Source organism: Nicotiana tabacum, chromosome 22, assembly GCF_000715075.1.
Source record: "Nicotiana tabacum cultivar K326 chromosome 22, ASM71507v2, whole genome shotgun sequence".
Lineage (NCBI taxonomy): Eukaryota > Viridiplantae > Streptophyta > Magnoliopsida > Solanales > Solanaceae > Nicotiana > Nicotiana tabacum.
In genome coordinates this window covers 215,177,870-215,192,018 of record NC_134101.1, presented here as the reverse complement: position 1 = coordinate 215,192,018, position 14,149 = coordinate 215,177,870, and positions in this window count along the sequence as shown.

Here is a 14,149-nt window from a genome sequence, read left to right as displayed (position 1 = left end):
TTCAGGAAGGTCAAAAGTCTAGAACAATCGTTCCGAGACATGCGGGGATTAGGTGGGCAAGTCAGTGTAGCATACAAAGATTTATGCTTATTCCCCAATGTACAATTGCCAGTTGGCTTCAAGATGCCCAAATTTGACCTATACAGCGGGCACGGCGACCCAGTAGCCCACTTAAGGGGTTTCTGTAGCAAGATGCGAGGAGCTGGGGGAAAGGATGAATTATTAATGGCTTACTTCAGTCAAAGTTTAAGCGGATCAGCTTTGGAGTGGTATACACGCCAGGACCATGGGAGATGGTACACCTGGGATGACCTGGCACAGGCATTCGCATACCATTTCCAATACAATCTGGAAATCATCCCAGATCGATTATCTTTGACAAAATTTGAGAAGAAACACAATGAAAGTTTCAGAGAGTATGGTTTTCGGTGGAGAGAACAGGCAGCAAGAGTGGATCCTCCTATGAAGGAGAGCGAAATGGTAGACTACTTCCTCCAAGCCTTGGAACCGACTTACTATGCCCATTTGGTTTCAGCGGTTGGGAAATCATTCAACAAAGTAGTGAAGATGGGAGGTATGGTGGAAGAAGTCCTCAAGACAAATAAAATCATGAGCTATTCAGCAATTAAGGCAACTACTCAAGCTATTCAAGGCGGGGTAGGAGGAATCGGAAGAAAGAAGAGGGAGGAAGCAGCAGTAGTTGATTCAGGAATTTGGCCGGGACCCAGAGGTTCACCGCTTTACTATAATCAACAACGACCTCGCCAATCAGCTTACCACCATGATTCATCCCAACACTACTATCACCCTTCAGAGCCTCATTTTTCCATTAACCATGCTCAAGCATACAATCAGCCACCTGTTCACACCAATTGGCGTGCTCCTGTCACACCAAATACTTACCCACGAGCCTATCCCGGACCAGGTTTCAGGCCTAGGCCAGCATTCAGGGGAGAAAGGGAACAGAAAAAGAAAACTTACACTCCATTGGGAGAGTCTTACACTAGTCTGTTCCACAGGCTGAGACAGCTAGACATGCTGAGACCAATACAGTCCAAACTACCCAATCCTCCTCCAAAGAATCTGGATTACACCATTAGCTGTGAATATTGCTCCGGTGCACCAGGCCATGATACGGAGAAATGCTAGCATTTGAAAAATGCAATACAAGAGCTGATTGATACTGATAAAATCGAGGTTCAAACCCTCGAAGCCCCAAATATCAATAGAAATCCAATGCCAGCCCATCAAGAAGCTAATATGATAGAAATCATACAAGCTGATGGGGAGACAAAGAAGCCGTCACAAACTGTCATGATGATCAAGTCTCATGAAACCAAGCCAGATAAGCAGTTAATGGAGGAGAAGCCGGTGTCTAAGCAGAACAAAAATGGTGATGAACCATCTATGATAGTCGATGAGGGATCATCGAGCAAAGTTGCCGCAAAACAAGAAAGGCCGAAAGTGATAGTACCAGGGGTTGCTAACAAACCCATTGTATTCGTGGAAGGAGCCCGTACAGATCGGGTTATTATTGCACCTGTAATCCAGCTGCCGGTCATCAACAACAAAGCCATCCCATGGAACTACGAACGGGTGACTGTAATGTACAAGGGAAAAGAAATCAAGGAAGAAGTGTGTGAGGTGCAAGGCTTGACTCGTTCGGGAAGATGTTTTACTCCCGAAGAGTTAAGAAAAACTAAAAATAATCCAACGCCAACAAAGAGAGCTGTGACGGAAGAAGAGGCGGAGGAGTTTTTAAGAAAAATGAAACTCCATGATTATTCTGTTGTGGATCAATTAAAGAAGACCCCCGCTCAAATTTCATTGTTGTCATTACTGATCCATTCAGAGGAGCACCGTCTGGCTTTGATGAAAATCCTGAATGAGGCTCATGTTCCTGAAAAGATCTCTGTAAATCATTTGGGAAAAATAGCCAACAGAATCTTTGAGACAAACAGAATTACATTTGCTGATGATGAATTACCTGTGGAAGGTACCGAGCACAACAGAGCTCTTTACCTCACCGTGAAATGTGAAAACTCCGTAGTAACCCGGGTATTGGTTGACAATGGGTCAAGTGCAAACATATGCCCTCTCTCCACTTTAAACAAATTAAAAATTAAAGAGGAGAGGATCCAGAAGAATAGTATCTGCGTACGGGGGTTTGACGGTGGAAGCAGAGATTCATTTGGCGACATAGTGTTGGAACTAACAATAGGGCCAGTTGAATTCACAATGGAATTCCAAGTGTTGGACATAACTGTTTCTTACAACTTGTTGTTGGGTCGACCATGGATCCATGCTGCTAAAGCAGTCCCGTCAACACTACATCAGGCTGTCAAGTTTGAATGGGATCATCAAGAAATAATCGTGCATGGAGAAGAAAGTTTAAATGCTCACAGCAGTACCATTATACCGGTCAAGGGAATAGAAAATGACCAAGAACCATGGGTATACCAAGTGTCTGACACAGTGTCGATAGAGAAAATTCCAGAGGGGAAATACCTTCCGAATCCAAAGATATCCTCTGCATCATTCATGGTAGCTTATGAAATGTTAAAGAATGGCTTTATACCCGGCAAAGGTCTGGGCTTATCTTTACAAGGAATTATACAACCAGTATCTCTCCCCGAGAACTGGGGAACATTCGGTTTAGGGTTCATACCCACTGCCAATGACGTGATAAGGGCCAGGAAGTTGAAACACCAAGCATGGGTTCTTCCGAAACCAGTCCCACGTTTGTCAAAGTCTTTTGTCAAGTCCGGTGCTAAAAATCGCCCGATAACAACAATTCCTAAAAAAGAATTAATTGAAAGATTCGAGAAATTGTTTGATGATGTGAATATGTTGGAAAGCGGAGAAGGGTGTAGCAATGCAGAAGTTCAATTCGTTGGGCCAGAAACAAAGCTTAATAATTGGAAAGCCACTCCTCTCCCCATTCGAAAGGAGTCTTGGTAGTTTATTTTGATTTTCTTTCAGTTTGTTTGGGTTACTTTAGGGTTGTAATCCCAAAGCTTATCTTACAGTTTGTTTGAAGTGTGCAAAACCTTGTTATCTTTCATCATCCAATAAAAAGCAGTTTCCATTTTATTATTATCATTCCTGATAGTTTTCTTTTCTTTTTCTTTTTTCCTGTACAGTTCCTTTTACGCTGGCTCTAGTGATATGGCATGCATGAGGAATCCTCAGCCCAGTCTTAAAAATCAATCTGGTTCCGAAATATTAATTCAAGAAATATATTGTGATTATGAGTCAGAATATGATGAAGATGAGGTTTTTGAAGATATTAGTAAAGAGTTAATTCACTTTGAGGAAAACATCAAACCTAACTTGAGTGATACCGAGGACATCAATATAGGGGACACGAGTAATGTCCGGGAAACTAAAATAAGTGCCCATCTTGAGCCAAAGATCCGAGAGGAGTTAATTAAAGCACTCATAGAATTCAAAGATGTTTTTGCATGGTCGTATGACGACATGCCGGGCCTGAGCACTGATTTAGTGGTTCACAAATTGCCCACCGATCCAACGGTGCCTCCTGTCAAGCAGAGGCTGAGAAAATTCAAGCCTGACATGAGTGTGAGAATTAAGGAAGAAATCACCAAACAATTGGAAGCAAAGGTCATTCGAGTCACTCGATATCCTTTTTGGTTGGCTAATATCGTTCCTGTACCAAAGAAAGACGGCAAAATTAGAGTATGCGTCGACTATCGCAATCTCAACAAAGCAAGTCCAAAGGATAATTTCCCATTACCCAATATCCATATTTTGATCGACAATTGTGCCAAGCATGATATAGGGTCTTTCGTGGATTGTTATGCCGGGTATCATCAAATTCTAATGGATGAAGAAGATGCAGAAAAGACGGCATTCATCACACCATGGGGAACTTATTGCTACCGGGTAATGCCATTCGGTTTAAAGAACGCCGGAGCAACCTATATGAGAACAATGACCACAGTGTTTCATGATATGATACACAAGGAGATTGAGGTATACGTGGACGATATGATTATAAAATCAAAGCATCAGGCCAACCACGTTGGGGATTTGAGGAAGTTCTTCTTAAGACTTCGCAGGTACAACCTCAAGCTTAACCCTGCCAAGTGCGCATTTGGAGTTCCATCTGGAAAGTTGCTGGGATTCATAGTCAGTCGACGAGGCATCGAGCTAAACCCCTCAAAGATCAAAGCCATCCAAGAACTGCCACCTCCAAGAAACAAAACTGAAGTAATGAGTTTGTTGGGGAGGTTAAATTACATCAGCAGGTTTATTGCTCAGCTCACAACAACCTGTGAGCCAATTTTCAAATTGTTAAAAAAGGATGTTGCGGTCAAATGGACCGATGAGTGTCAAGAAGCGTTCGATAAAATAAAAGGGTACTTGTCAAACCCACCCGTGTTGGTCCCGCCAGAGCCAGGAAGATCTTTGATTCTTTACTTGACGGTTTTGGAAAATTCATTTGGTTGTGTATTGGGGCAACATGACCTCACTGGCAGAAAAGAACAGGCCATCTACTACCTTAGCAAGAAGTTCACAGCTTATGAGGTTAAGTATACTCATCTGGAAAAGACATGTTGCGCCCTAACATGGGTAGCTCAAAAATTGAAACACTATTTGTCATCCTACACTACTTACCTCATTTCTCGGTTGGATCCATTGAAATACATTTTTCAAAAGCCTATGCCAACAGGAAGACTTGCAAAGTGACAGATATTGCTCACAGAGTTTGACATCATCTATGTAACTCGGACTGCAATGAAAGCCCAAGCACTGGCTGATCATTTGGCCGAAAACCCGATCGATTAAGAATATGAGCCGTTGAAAACTTATTTTCCTGATGAAGAAACAATGCATATCGACGAGATGGAGCGAATTGAAAAACCTGGCTGGAAACTTTTCTTTGATGGAGCCGCTAACATGAAAGGAGTCGGGATAGGAGCTGTAATCATTTCTGAAACAGGGCATCACTATCCTGTTACGGCTCAATTGCGATTTTATTGCACCAATAATATGGCTGAATATGAAGCTTGCATTTTGGGGTTAAGGCTAGCCGCCGACATGGGTATCCGAGAAATCTTAGTCATGGGAGATTCGGATCTTTTGGTACATCAAATTCAAGGAGAATGGGAAACCCGAGACATGAAGCTCATACCATACCGACAATGTCTACATGATCTTTGTCAGCGGTTTCAATCAGTGGAATTCCAACATATTCCAAGAATCCATAATGAGGTTGCCGATGCATTGGCTACCCTGGCATCAATGTTGCACCATCCGGACAAAGTTTATGTAGATCCGATACATATTCAAGTCCACGATCAGCACGCTTATTGCAATATGGTTGAAGAAGAATTTGATGGTGAACCATGGTTCCACAACATCAAGGAGTATATCAGGATGGGGATATATCCCGCACAAGCCACAGGAGATCAAAAGAGGACCATTAGGCGATTGGCAAATGGATTCTTCTTAAGCGGAGGAGTTTTGTATAAAAGAACACCAGATCTTGGATTATTAAGATGCATAGATGCCAGACAAGCTACAACTGTCATGTCTGAAGTACATTCAGGAGTTTGCGGACCCCACATGAGTGGATATGTGTTGGCAAAGAAGATCCTCCGAGCTGGTTACTATTGGCTTACCATGAAGCGAGATTGTATCAGTTTTGTGCGCAAGTGTCATCAATTCCAAATACACGGAGATTTGATTCATTCTCCACCATCCGAGTTGCACACAATGTCGGCACCATGGCCCTTCGTTGCCTGGGGCATGGATGTGATTGGACCAATTGAGCCGGCAGCATCCAATGGGCACAGGTTCATTCTGGTAGCTATTGATTATTTTACCAAATGGGTTTAGGCCAAGACATTCAAATCAGTGACCAAGAAAGCTGTGGTCGATTTTGTCCACTCAAATATCATATGTCGATTCGGAATCCCGAAGGTGATCATCACAGATAACGGTGCTAATCTTAACAGCAACTTAATGAAGGAAGTATGTCAACAGTTTAAGATTAGGCATCGCAACTCTACCCCATATCGGCCCAAGGCGAATGGAGCAGTAGAAGCAGCCAACAAAAACATAAATAAGATACTTCGGAAAATGGTAGAAGGTTCAAAACAATGGCATGAAAAATTACCATTTGCATTATTGGGATACCGCACTACTGTTTGCACTTCAGTAGGAGCAACTCCTTATTTGTTGGTATACGGCACTGAAGCAGTAATTCCTGCAGAAGTTGAGATTCCTTCCCTTCGGATCATCGCCGAAGCAAAGACTGATGATGATGAATGGGTCAAAACCCGTCTGGAACAGTTAATCTTGGTTGATGAAAAACGATTGGCCGCAGTATGTCATGGTCAATTATATCAAAGAAGAATAGAAAGAGCATACAACAAAAAGTTGCGTCCCCGGAAGTTTGAAGTAGGTCAGCATGTGCTGAAACGTATTCTTCCACATCAGGTTGAGGCAAAAGGCAAATTTGCCCCGAATTGGCAAGGACCATTCATTGTGACCAGAGTATTATCGAATGGTGCACTATGTTTAACAGATATTGAAGGCAAATGCATAGACATAGCGATCAATTCTGACGCGGTAAAGAGATATTATGCATAAAATATTTGAATGTTTGTATTTAGCATTATTTCGAATATTGTAATGACAAAGGCAATTTATTCTGCTATCCAAACACTATACCCTTTGTTTCCCCCCTTTGAGCCATACTTGTTTCTTTCCTACCCCCCTCTTGGAAGCAATGAAAATCAAATTAAAAAAAATCACTATTATTTAGTGAACTACGTTTGACCTGATTCCTCAAAGAAGGATACGTAGGCGCCTCACGGCTCAGTCATAGGGTGCACAATATACATAATGTGCACAAAAATAAACATCGAGCGACCCCAATCAAGAAACTGGGGCAATAATTGTATTGGAAATAAGAAAAAGATTCCAAGAGTTGTAATTTTAAACACATACCAAAACTGTTTAGCTTTTAAAACCTTTTCCATTTCTAACCCCATACCAGAAAGACCTTTCGACCAATCTTAGAAAAATGTTGAGTTAAGCAAATGAAGATGGTTCATAACACTCTGGTACAAACAAGAAAAGAAAGTAAAAATGAGAGAGCCTTATAGGTGAAAACCCACACGGGCACCATAAGGCGACGGAAGTTGAGAGAAAAGTAAAATGAGAGAGTCTTATTGGTGAAAACTTTCGTAGGCACCATAAGGCGAAAAGGAAGTGAAAAAATGAACAAATGAGGAAAGTTTATCGGTGAAAACTCTTTGAGACATTGCAAGTCCAACAGGTCTGTGAAATGAAAAATGAAGTTGGATTATGGAAATTTTGGCGAAAACAAAAACGAGACAATTGAAAGGAGATTGATTAAAAGACTGGGTTGATTAATCCGAAATGCATACCCTGATCATTGGTGTCAGTAACTCCAATCAGATAAGTTTTTATTCTTTCTCCAACAGTCATCCAAACTTGGATTTTTCTTTTCATTCTATAAATTTTCGAAATCAACGTGTTTCACCATTAATAATCTTACTTTTCTAAAAGCTTTGAGATAAGTTTTATTCCAAACAAATAAGAAGGAATGTCAAGGTATACTACCAAGATTCAAGGTTACATGATGCAAAATACGGCCATGAAAGGTGGGAGATAAAAAGATATGGGTACAAGAAAAGTGAAATCAAAAGTGGATCAGCAAAGTCAGAAGGGACATATGATTACAGTTAAAAGGGTTTGAAGTAAAACATACAGAGGGGAATCCTATAGTCAAAGATCAATTACAAAGACAAAACAGTCTTTTTTAACCATTCCAAGGCAATAAAAGAGAGACGAAGAGAAAACCTCACCATCGGCAAGAATACCCCAGTTAACCACCCTGCTTTAAACTAACGAAGTTTTCTTTGATTTAAAACAGGGGCAAATACAATATTTGTGTCAGGAAATACCTGGTAAAGAATTAAAAAAGTCAGGCGTCCACCTGGAGAATGAGGATGAAGAAGTTAAAAAGAAGTCAGGCGTCCACCTGGAGAATGAGGATGAAGAAAAGAAGAAGTCAGGCGTCCACCTGGAGAATGAGGATAAGAATTAAAGAAGTCAGGCATCCACCTGGAGAATGAGGATGAGAAAAGAAGAAGTCAGGCGTCCACCTGGAGAATGAGGATGAGAAAAAGAAGAAGTCGGGCGTCCACCTGGAGAATGAGGATGAGAATCAAAGAAGTCAGGCGTCCACCTGGAGAATGAGGACGAAGAAAAGAAGAAGTCAGGCGTCCACCTGGAGAATGAGGATGAGAAAAGAAGAAGTCAGGCGTCCACCTGGAGAATGAGGATGAGAAAAGAAGAAGTCAGGCGTCCACCTGGAGAATGAGGATGAGAAAAAGAAGAAGTCAGGCGTCCACCTGGAGAATGAGGATGAGAATTAAAGAAGTCAGGCGTCCACCTGGAGAATGAGGATGAGAATTAAAGAAGTCAGGCGTCCACCTGGAGAATGAGGACAAAGAAAAGAAGAAGTCAGGCATCCACCTGGAGAATGAGGATGAGAATTAAAGAAGTCAGACGTCCACCTGGAGAACGAGGATGAATAAGTTAAAAAGAAGTCAGGCGTCCACCTGGAGAATGAGGATGAAGAAATAAAAAGAAGTCAGGAGTCCACCTGGAGAATGAGGATGAAGAAAAGAAGAAGTCAGGCGTCCACCTGGAGAATGAGGATAAGAATTAAAGAAGTCAGGCGTCCACCTGGAGAATGAGGATGAGAAAAGAAGAAGTCAGGCGTCCACCTGGAGAATGAGGATGAGAAAAAGAAGAAGTCAGGCGTCCACCTGGAGAATGAGGATGAGAATTAAAGAAGTCAGGCGTCCACCTGGAGAATGAGGATGAGAATCAAAGAAGTCAGGCGTCCACCTGGAGAATGAGGACGAAGAAAAGAAGAAGTCAGGCGTCCACCTGGAGAATGAGGATGAGAAAAGAAGAAGTCAGGCGTCCACCTGGAGAATGAGGATGAGAAAAGAAGAAGTCAGGCATCCACCTGGAGAATGAGGATGAGAAAAAGAAGAAGTCAGGCGTCCACCTAGAGAATGAGGATGAGAATTAAAGAAGTCAGGCGTCCACCTGGAGAATGAGGATGAGAATCAAAGAAGTCAGGCGTCCACCTGGAGAATGAGGACGAAGAAAAGAAGAAGTCAGGCGTCCACCTGGAGAATGAGGATGAGAAAAGAAGAAGTCAGGCGTCCACCTGGAGAATGAGGATGAGAAAAGAAGAAGTCAGGCGTCCACCTAGAGAATGAGGATGAAGAATTAAAGAAGTCAGGCGTCCACCTGGAGAATGAGGATGAAGAATTAAAGAAGTCAGGCGTCCACCTGGAGAATGAGGATAAGAATAGAAGAAGTCAGGCGTCCACCTGGAGAATGAGGATAAGAATTGAAGAAGTCAGGCGTCCACCTGGAGAATGAGGATAAGAATAGAAGAAGTCAGGCGTCCACCTGGAGAATGAGGATAAGAATTGAAGAAGTCAGGCGTCCACCTGGAGAATGAGGACAGAGAATTAAAGAAGTCAGGCGTCCACCTGGAGAATGAGGATGAAGAATCAAAGAAGTCAGGCGTCCACCTGGAGAATGAGGATAAGAATTAAAGAAGTCAGGCGTCCACTTGGAGAATGAGGATAAGAATTAAAGAAGTCAGGCGTCCACCTGGAGAATGAGGATGAAGAATTAAAGAAGTCAGGCGTCCACCTGGAGAATGAGGATGAGAATTAAAAAAGTCAGGCGTCCACCTGGAGAACGAGGATGAAGAAGTTAAAAAGAAGTCAGGCGTCCACCTGGAGAATGAGGATGAAGAAGTTAAAAAGAAGTCAGGCGTCCACCTGGAGAATGAGGATGAAGGAAGAAAAGAAGCAGTCAAGGCACCCACCTGGAGAATGAGGGAATGCAATTGAAGTGTTGAAATCAAAAGCCTGCTCATATGATAAAGGAGCACATTTAGAATCAATAAAGCAGAGAAGTCTAACAAAATCCCCAGCAAGAAACAACAAGAGTCCCAAAAGAAAATACGGGACACAACGAAAAGGAATACGGAATAAGCCAAATGCCCAAGAGTCACCAAGATATCAAGACAACAAGAAACGCAAGGGCATGATCTAGATAAGATTTTTATAATTCATGTACCATAGTCTAGTTTAGCTTTTTTGTATTACCTTTGAAGTAAGGTGTAATAAGGAGGTCAGCAAGCAGTAAAAACAGCACGAAGCAGCAGTAACATCACAGTCCCACGGTAGTCCCAGCTACCAAAAACTTCCCGAACTACATTGACCTGATTCCTTTATAGCCAAGGATATGTAGGAAACCTTTGAAGCAGAGGTTCGGTCAAATCTTTCAAAAAATGCTTCCCACGGAGTATTTGAACGGGCAAAAATCGCTCGTATCCGCTCACTTTATCTTTGCACGAAAACTCTTCGAGTTTCCGCACAAAGAGGGCAGCTGTGAGCACGTGATTTTTGCTTTAACGAAAACTACTCCAAAATAAATCAAAAAATAAAATAAATTTCTTTTACTGTGTAATTTTTTTGAATTTGCGTGGCGTTAAATATTTGTGTTATGTCCGTAAATGTTTACTTTGTCATAATAAAATAAAATAAAATACATGTTGCATGCATATAGGATTTAATTATGCATTTAAAAGATAATTTAAATAAAATCAAAAAAAATGCAATAGTTCTATTTTAAATATTCCACTGTGTGATTGATGTTTTGTCAATGTGTTAAATAATTGTTATAAAGTAATTAATATATTTTTGTGAAGTTAAAATTGTTTTATAATTAAAAATTGGAAATTTAAATTAGAAAAATGAAATAGTTGAAAAAGGAATAAAAAAAATCGGACTTGGATTTAAATCCAGGCCCAAACCAAATTACCCCCTTTAGCCCAATCCAGGCAGCCCAGGTCTGGTCCAGTCCAAAAGAGTCAAAACGACAGCGTTTGGTCGTGGTTCATCATGGACCGTTCGATCAAATCCAATCAACGGATGAGATCTCATCACCCTAACCCACAATCCTTACCCGATCCAACACCCGGTTCAACCCGTTCCCCCAAACTTAAGCCAAACGACGTCGTTTGGTTAAGTGAATAAATCCTGACCACTCATCCTACTAGATCTAACGGTCAGCATCAACCCACCCCGTCCCTATATAAGCCCATAATCCTTACCCCGGCCCCCCTAACTAAACACCCCCCTCCTCTTTTGTTCATCATCTTCCTGGACCAAACCCCTAACCCTAGCCGCCCTTATTCCCCACCGCCTGAAACCCGGCGACATCAACGTCGTCGGTCACCACCTTAACAACCCAGAACCCCCTGAACACCCTCTATCCGAATATGTTAGCCGCTTGGCTCGAATCTTCCTGAAGGTTCTCGAATCTTCATTTGAAGATTCGAGCCAAACTTAGATCTAAACCTAACAGCCCCAAATCGACACCATAGCTTCCCCTAACCACCCTAAGTATGGATCTGTTGTTTGTTTGGCTCGAATCACTTCAGAGTTTCTCGAATCTTCTTTTGAAGATTCGAGCCAAACAAGAACTTACCCGGATCTGTTCTAAAATGACACCGAATGACCCCTAGGCTACCCTCACCCTTGTGTCATATTTGGTCCCCCTCGAATCTGACCAGAAATGGTTAAGTCCCAAATCGAACCTTCAGAAACCCTAAATTTTCCAAGAGTGGAATCTTTTTCACTTCAGACGAAAGATTGAGGTTTAATCGATCTTAGTCAAAGTATTTTCAGTAGAAAATACTTCGACTAAGGTCTGTTTGATTTCAAACAAAGTTCAAATCCAAGTTGAGTTGAGTCCGGATGAATTTGAAGGTTCAGAGGTAATTTTCTGTTGCTTATGTGTATTCTATGTTTGTTTCATTAGTTTGTCTAATTTTTCATAATTTTCTAGTCAATTTTGTTATACTGTCCCCTACCCGTCTACTTGATTCCAAAAGTGAATTGTTTCTGTTGGTTATGTTTGTTTACAATGTGTGTAATCGACTCGATTAAGTTCGTCGATTAGTTACATTATGAATCCCCGTTTATGATAATGTATTGTAATAACCTGCTCACCTGTTTTGATTGACTATTATCATGTTGTTGTAATCAGTTAGTTAGTTCTTGCTAATTAGTTGGTTCTTGTTTAACAAGTCAGAAAGTTTATCAAACATTTGTGTATTAATTTCTGAGCAGTTGGTTTCAGGCAGTGTCAATATACTGACAATGCCTCTGCATTCATACATATTTCAAATTCAGTTTAAATTGTTATGTTAAATTCTGTGTGATGTTGTTGTGATGTTAGGTTTAAATTCAATTTCACAAATGTTGATTAGATACAATTGTGTTAGAAAATTGCATTCTCAGTTAAGATTCAGTCCAAAACTTAAGAGAATTGGTTATAGCTGTTTTAAATCAGGTTGATAATTAAGTTTGAACAGATTTTTAAATCTATTTTGTAAAATCTGTTATGATTTTGTATTTAAGGCAGTAATAACAGTAATTACAGTAGGAAATCTGGGACATTTTCTGGGATAAAACAATAAGGGTAATGTGACATAATAGTGGGCTGAAAGTGGTTTGTTAATGGTTTTAATTTAATAGGATAGTGGGAAACAAAGGGTAATGGGCTGCTGAAAAACAGAATAATAGCACTCAATAGGATTTAAAGTATTCAAAAGTAGTTTTAATGGAAGCTTTTTGATTTTAAAAGGAGAAAAGGGTTCAAGAAGCACTAAATGAGCATAGGACCAGCCCTGTATAAATACAGGGAGCTGGACTGATTTAAAGGACAGACTTTAAGAGATTTGAAGAGAGAAAAAAATCAGATTTGAAGAGGAGAGTCCTTTAGAAGAAAAAACAGGAAGAAGAAAAAATAGGAAGAAGAAAAAATAGGAAGAGAAAAATCTGATTTGAAGGGAAAAAGAAATCAGATTTTAACAGTAGCCTTTCAGGAAGAAAAAGAGAGTGTGAGATTGAGAGAAAAATCAGATTTAAAGATCAGTTTTCAGAGAGATACATTTGAGAAAAACAGAAATAAAGAAAGAGAGAAATAGAATCAGAAACAGAAATTTGAAAAGAAAAACAGAAACAGAAAAAAATCAGAAACAAGAATTTGAAACAGAAAAGAAAACTGAAATCTGAAATATTGTCCTTTTGTTGAATCTGTTAGGATTTATTTAAATCCATAGTTCAGTTGAAATCTGAAGTTTTCTTTAAAAATATCGTCACTGTTCATCTGGGTTCCTCGGGTCCTGTTTGTTGCTCAAATCTGCTGAATTATTTGGCACATTCTGCTGAATTTGTTACTACTGCAACTGCTGAAACTTGCTTCTTCTACCTTCATTTCCAGGTACTTATCTTTTAGATTCTATGTTGGAAAGAGATTCAGCATGACGAATCAATGAAGCTTGAATTGCAATTCTATTTTTATTTTGTCTAAGTTCGTTATTTTAAAAGTTCAGTCTTGTTTTGCGTTTGGTTAATATAGTAGTATGTTTGACATGATAATTAGTAGTTGATTTTTTTTTTAAAACTCATATAAGTGCTGTAATAAAATTATCTATATTAGAATTTCTCATTAGTGTAGTTATATGTGAGTTGTCAAAACAGGGAGTATGACATAAAAATGGGTCAGTGATTACATCCCATAATACCTTTAGCTAAATGTAAAGTAGAATGTAAGTATTAAGAAGTTACATTAGTAGTATATCTTGTAAAAAAAAATATGATTTTGTTTAGATTGATATAAACTATTATATGGCATGATGACAGGTATAGTTATAATCATATGAGTAAGGTGAGTTGGTATAGCTCGTTATGGTGTTAAGAATATTATGAATGTTTAGACGCGCAACTATGTTGTATGTAATACAATTTTATTGAATCAATTCGAATAATAACTCCTTTCTCATCAATTTGATTATTTAGCGTTATAAATAAACTAAGCAATTATAATTTTTGGATTAAAAACAAGTATGTAAGAATGAGATGATATGTATGAGAACAAATTGCAATAATTTATATCAATGGTAAGTAGAAATAAAACTTGCACTAAGTAAAAATAATAAAAGTTCTTGAAAAATATTTCTTCCCTTTATAAATCATTT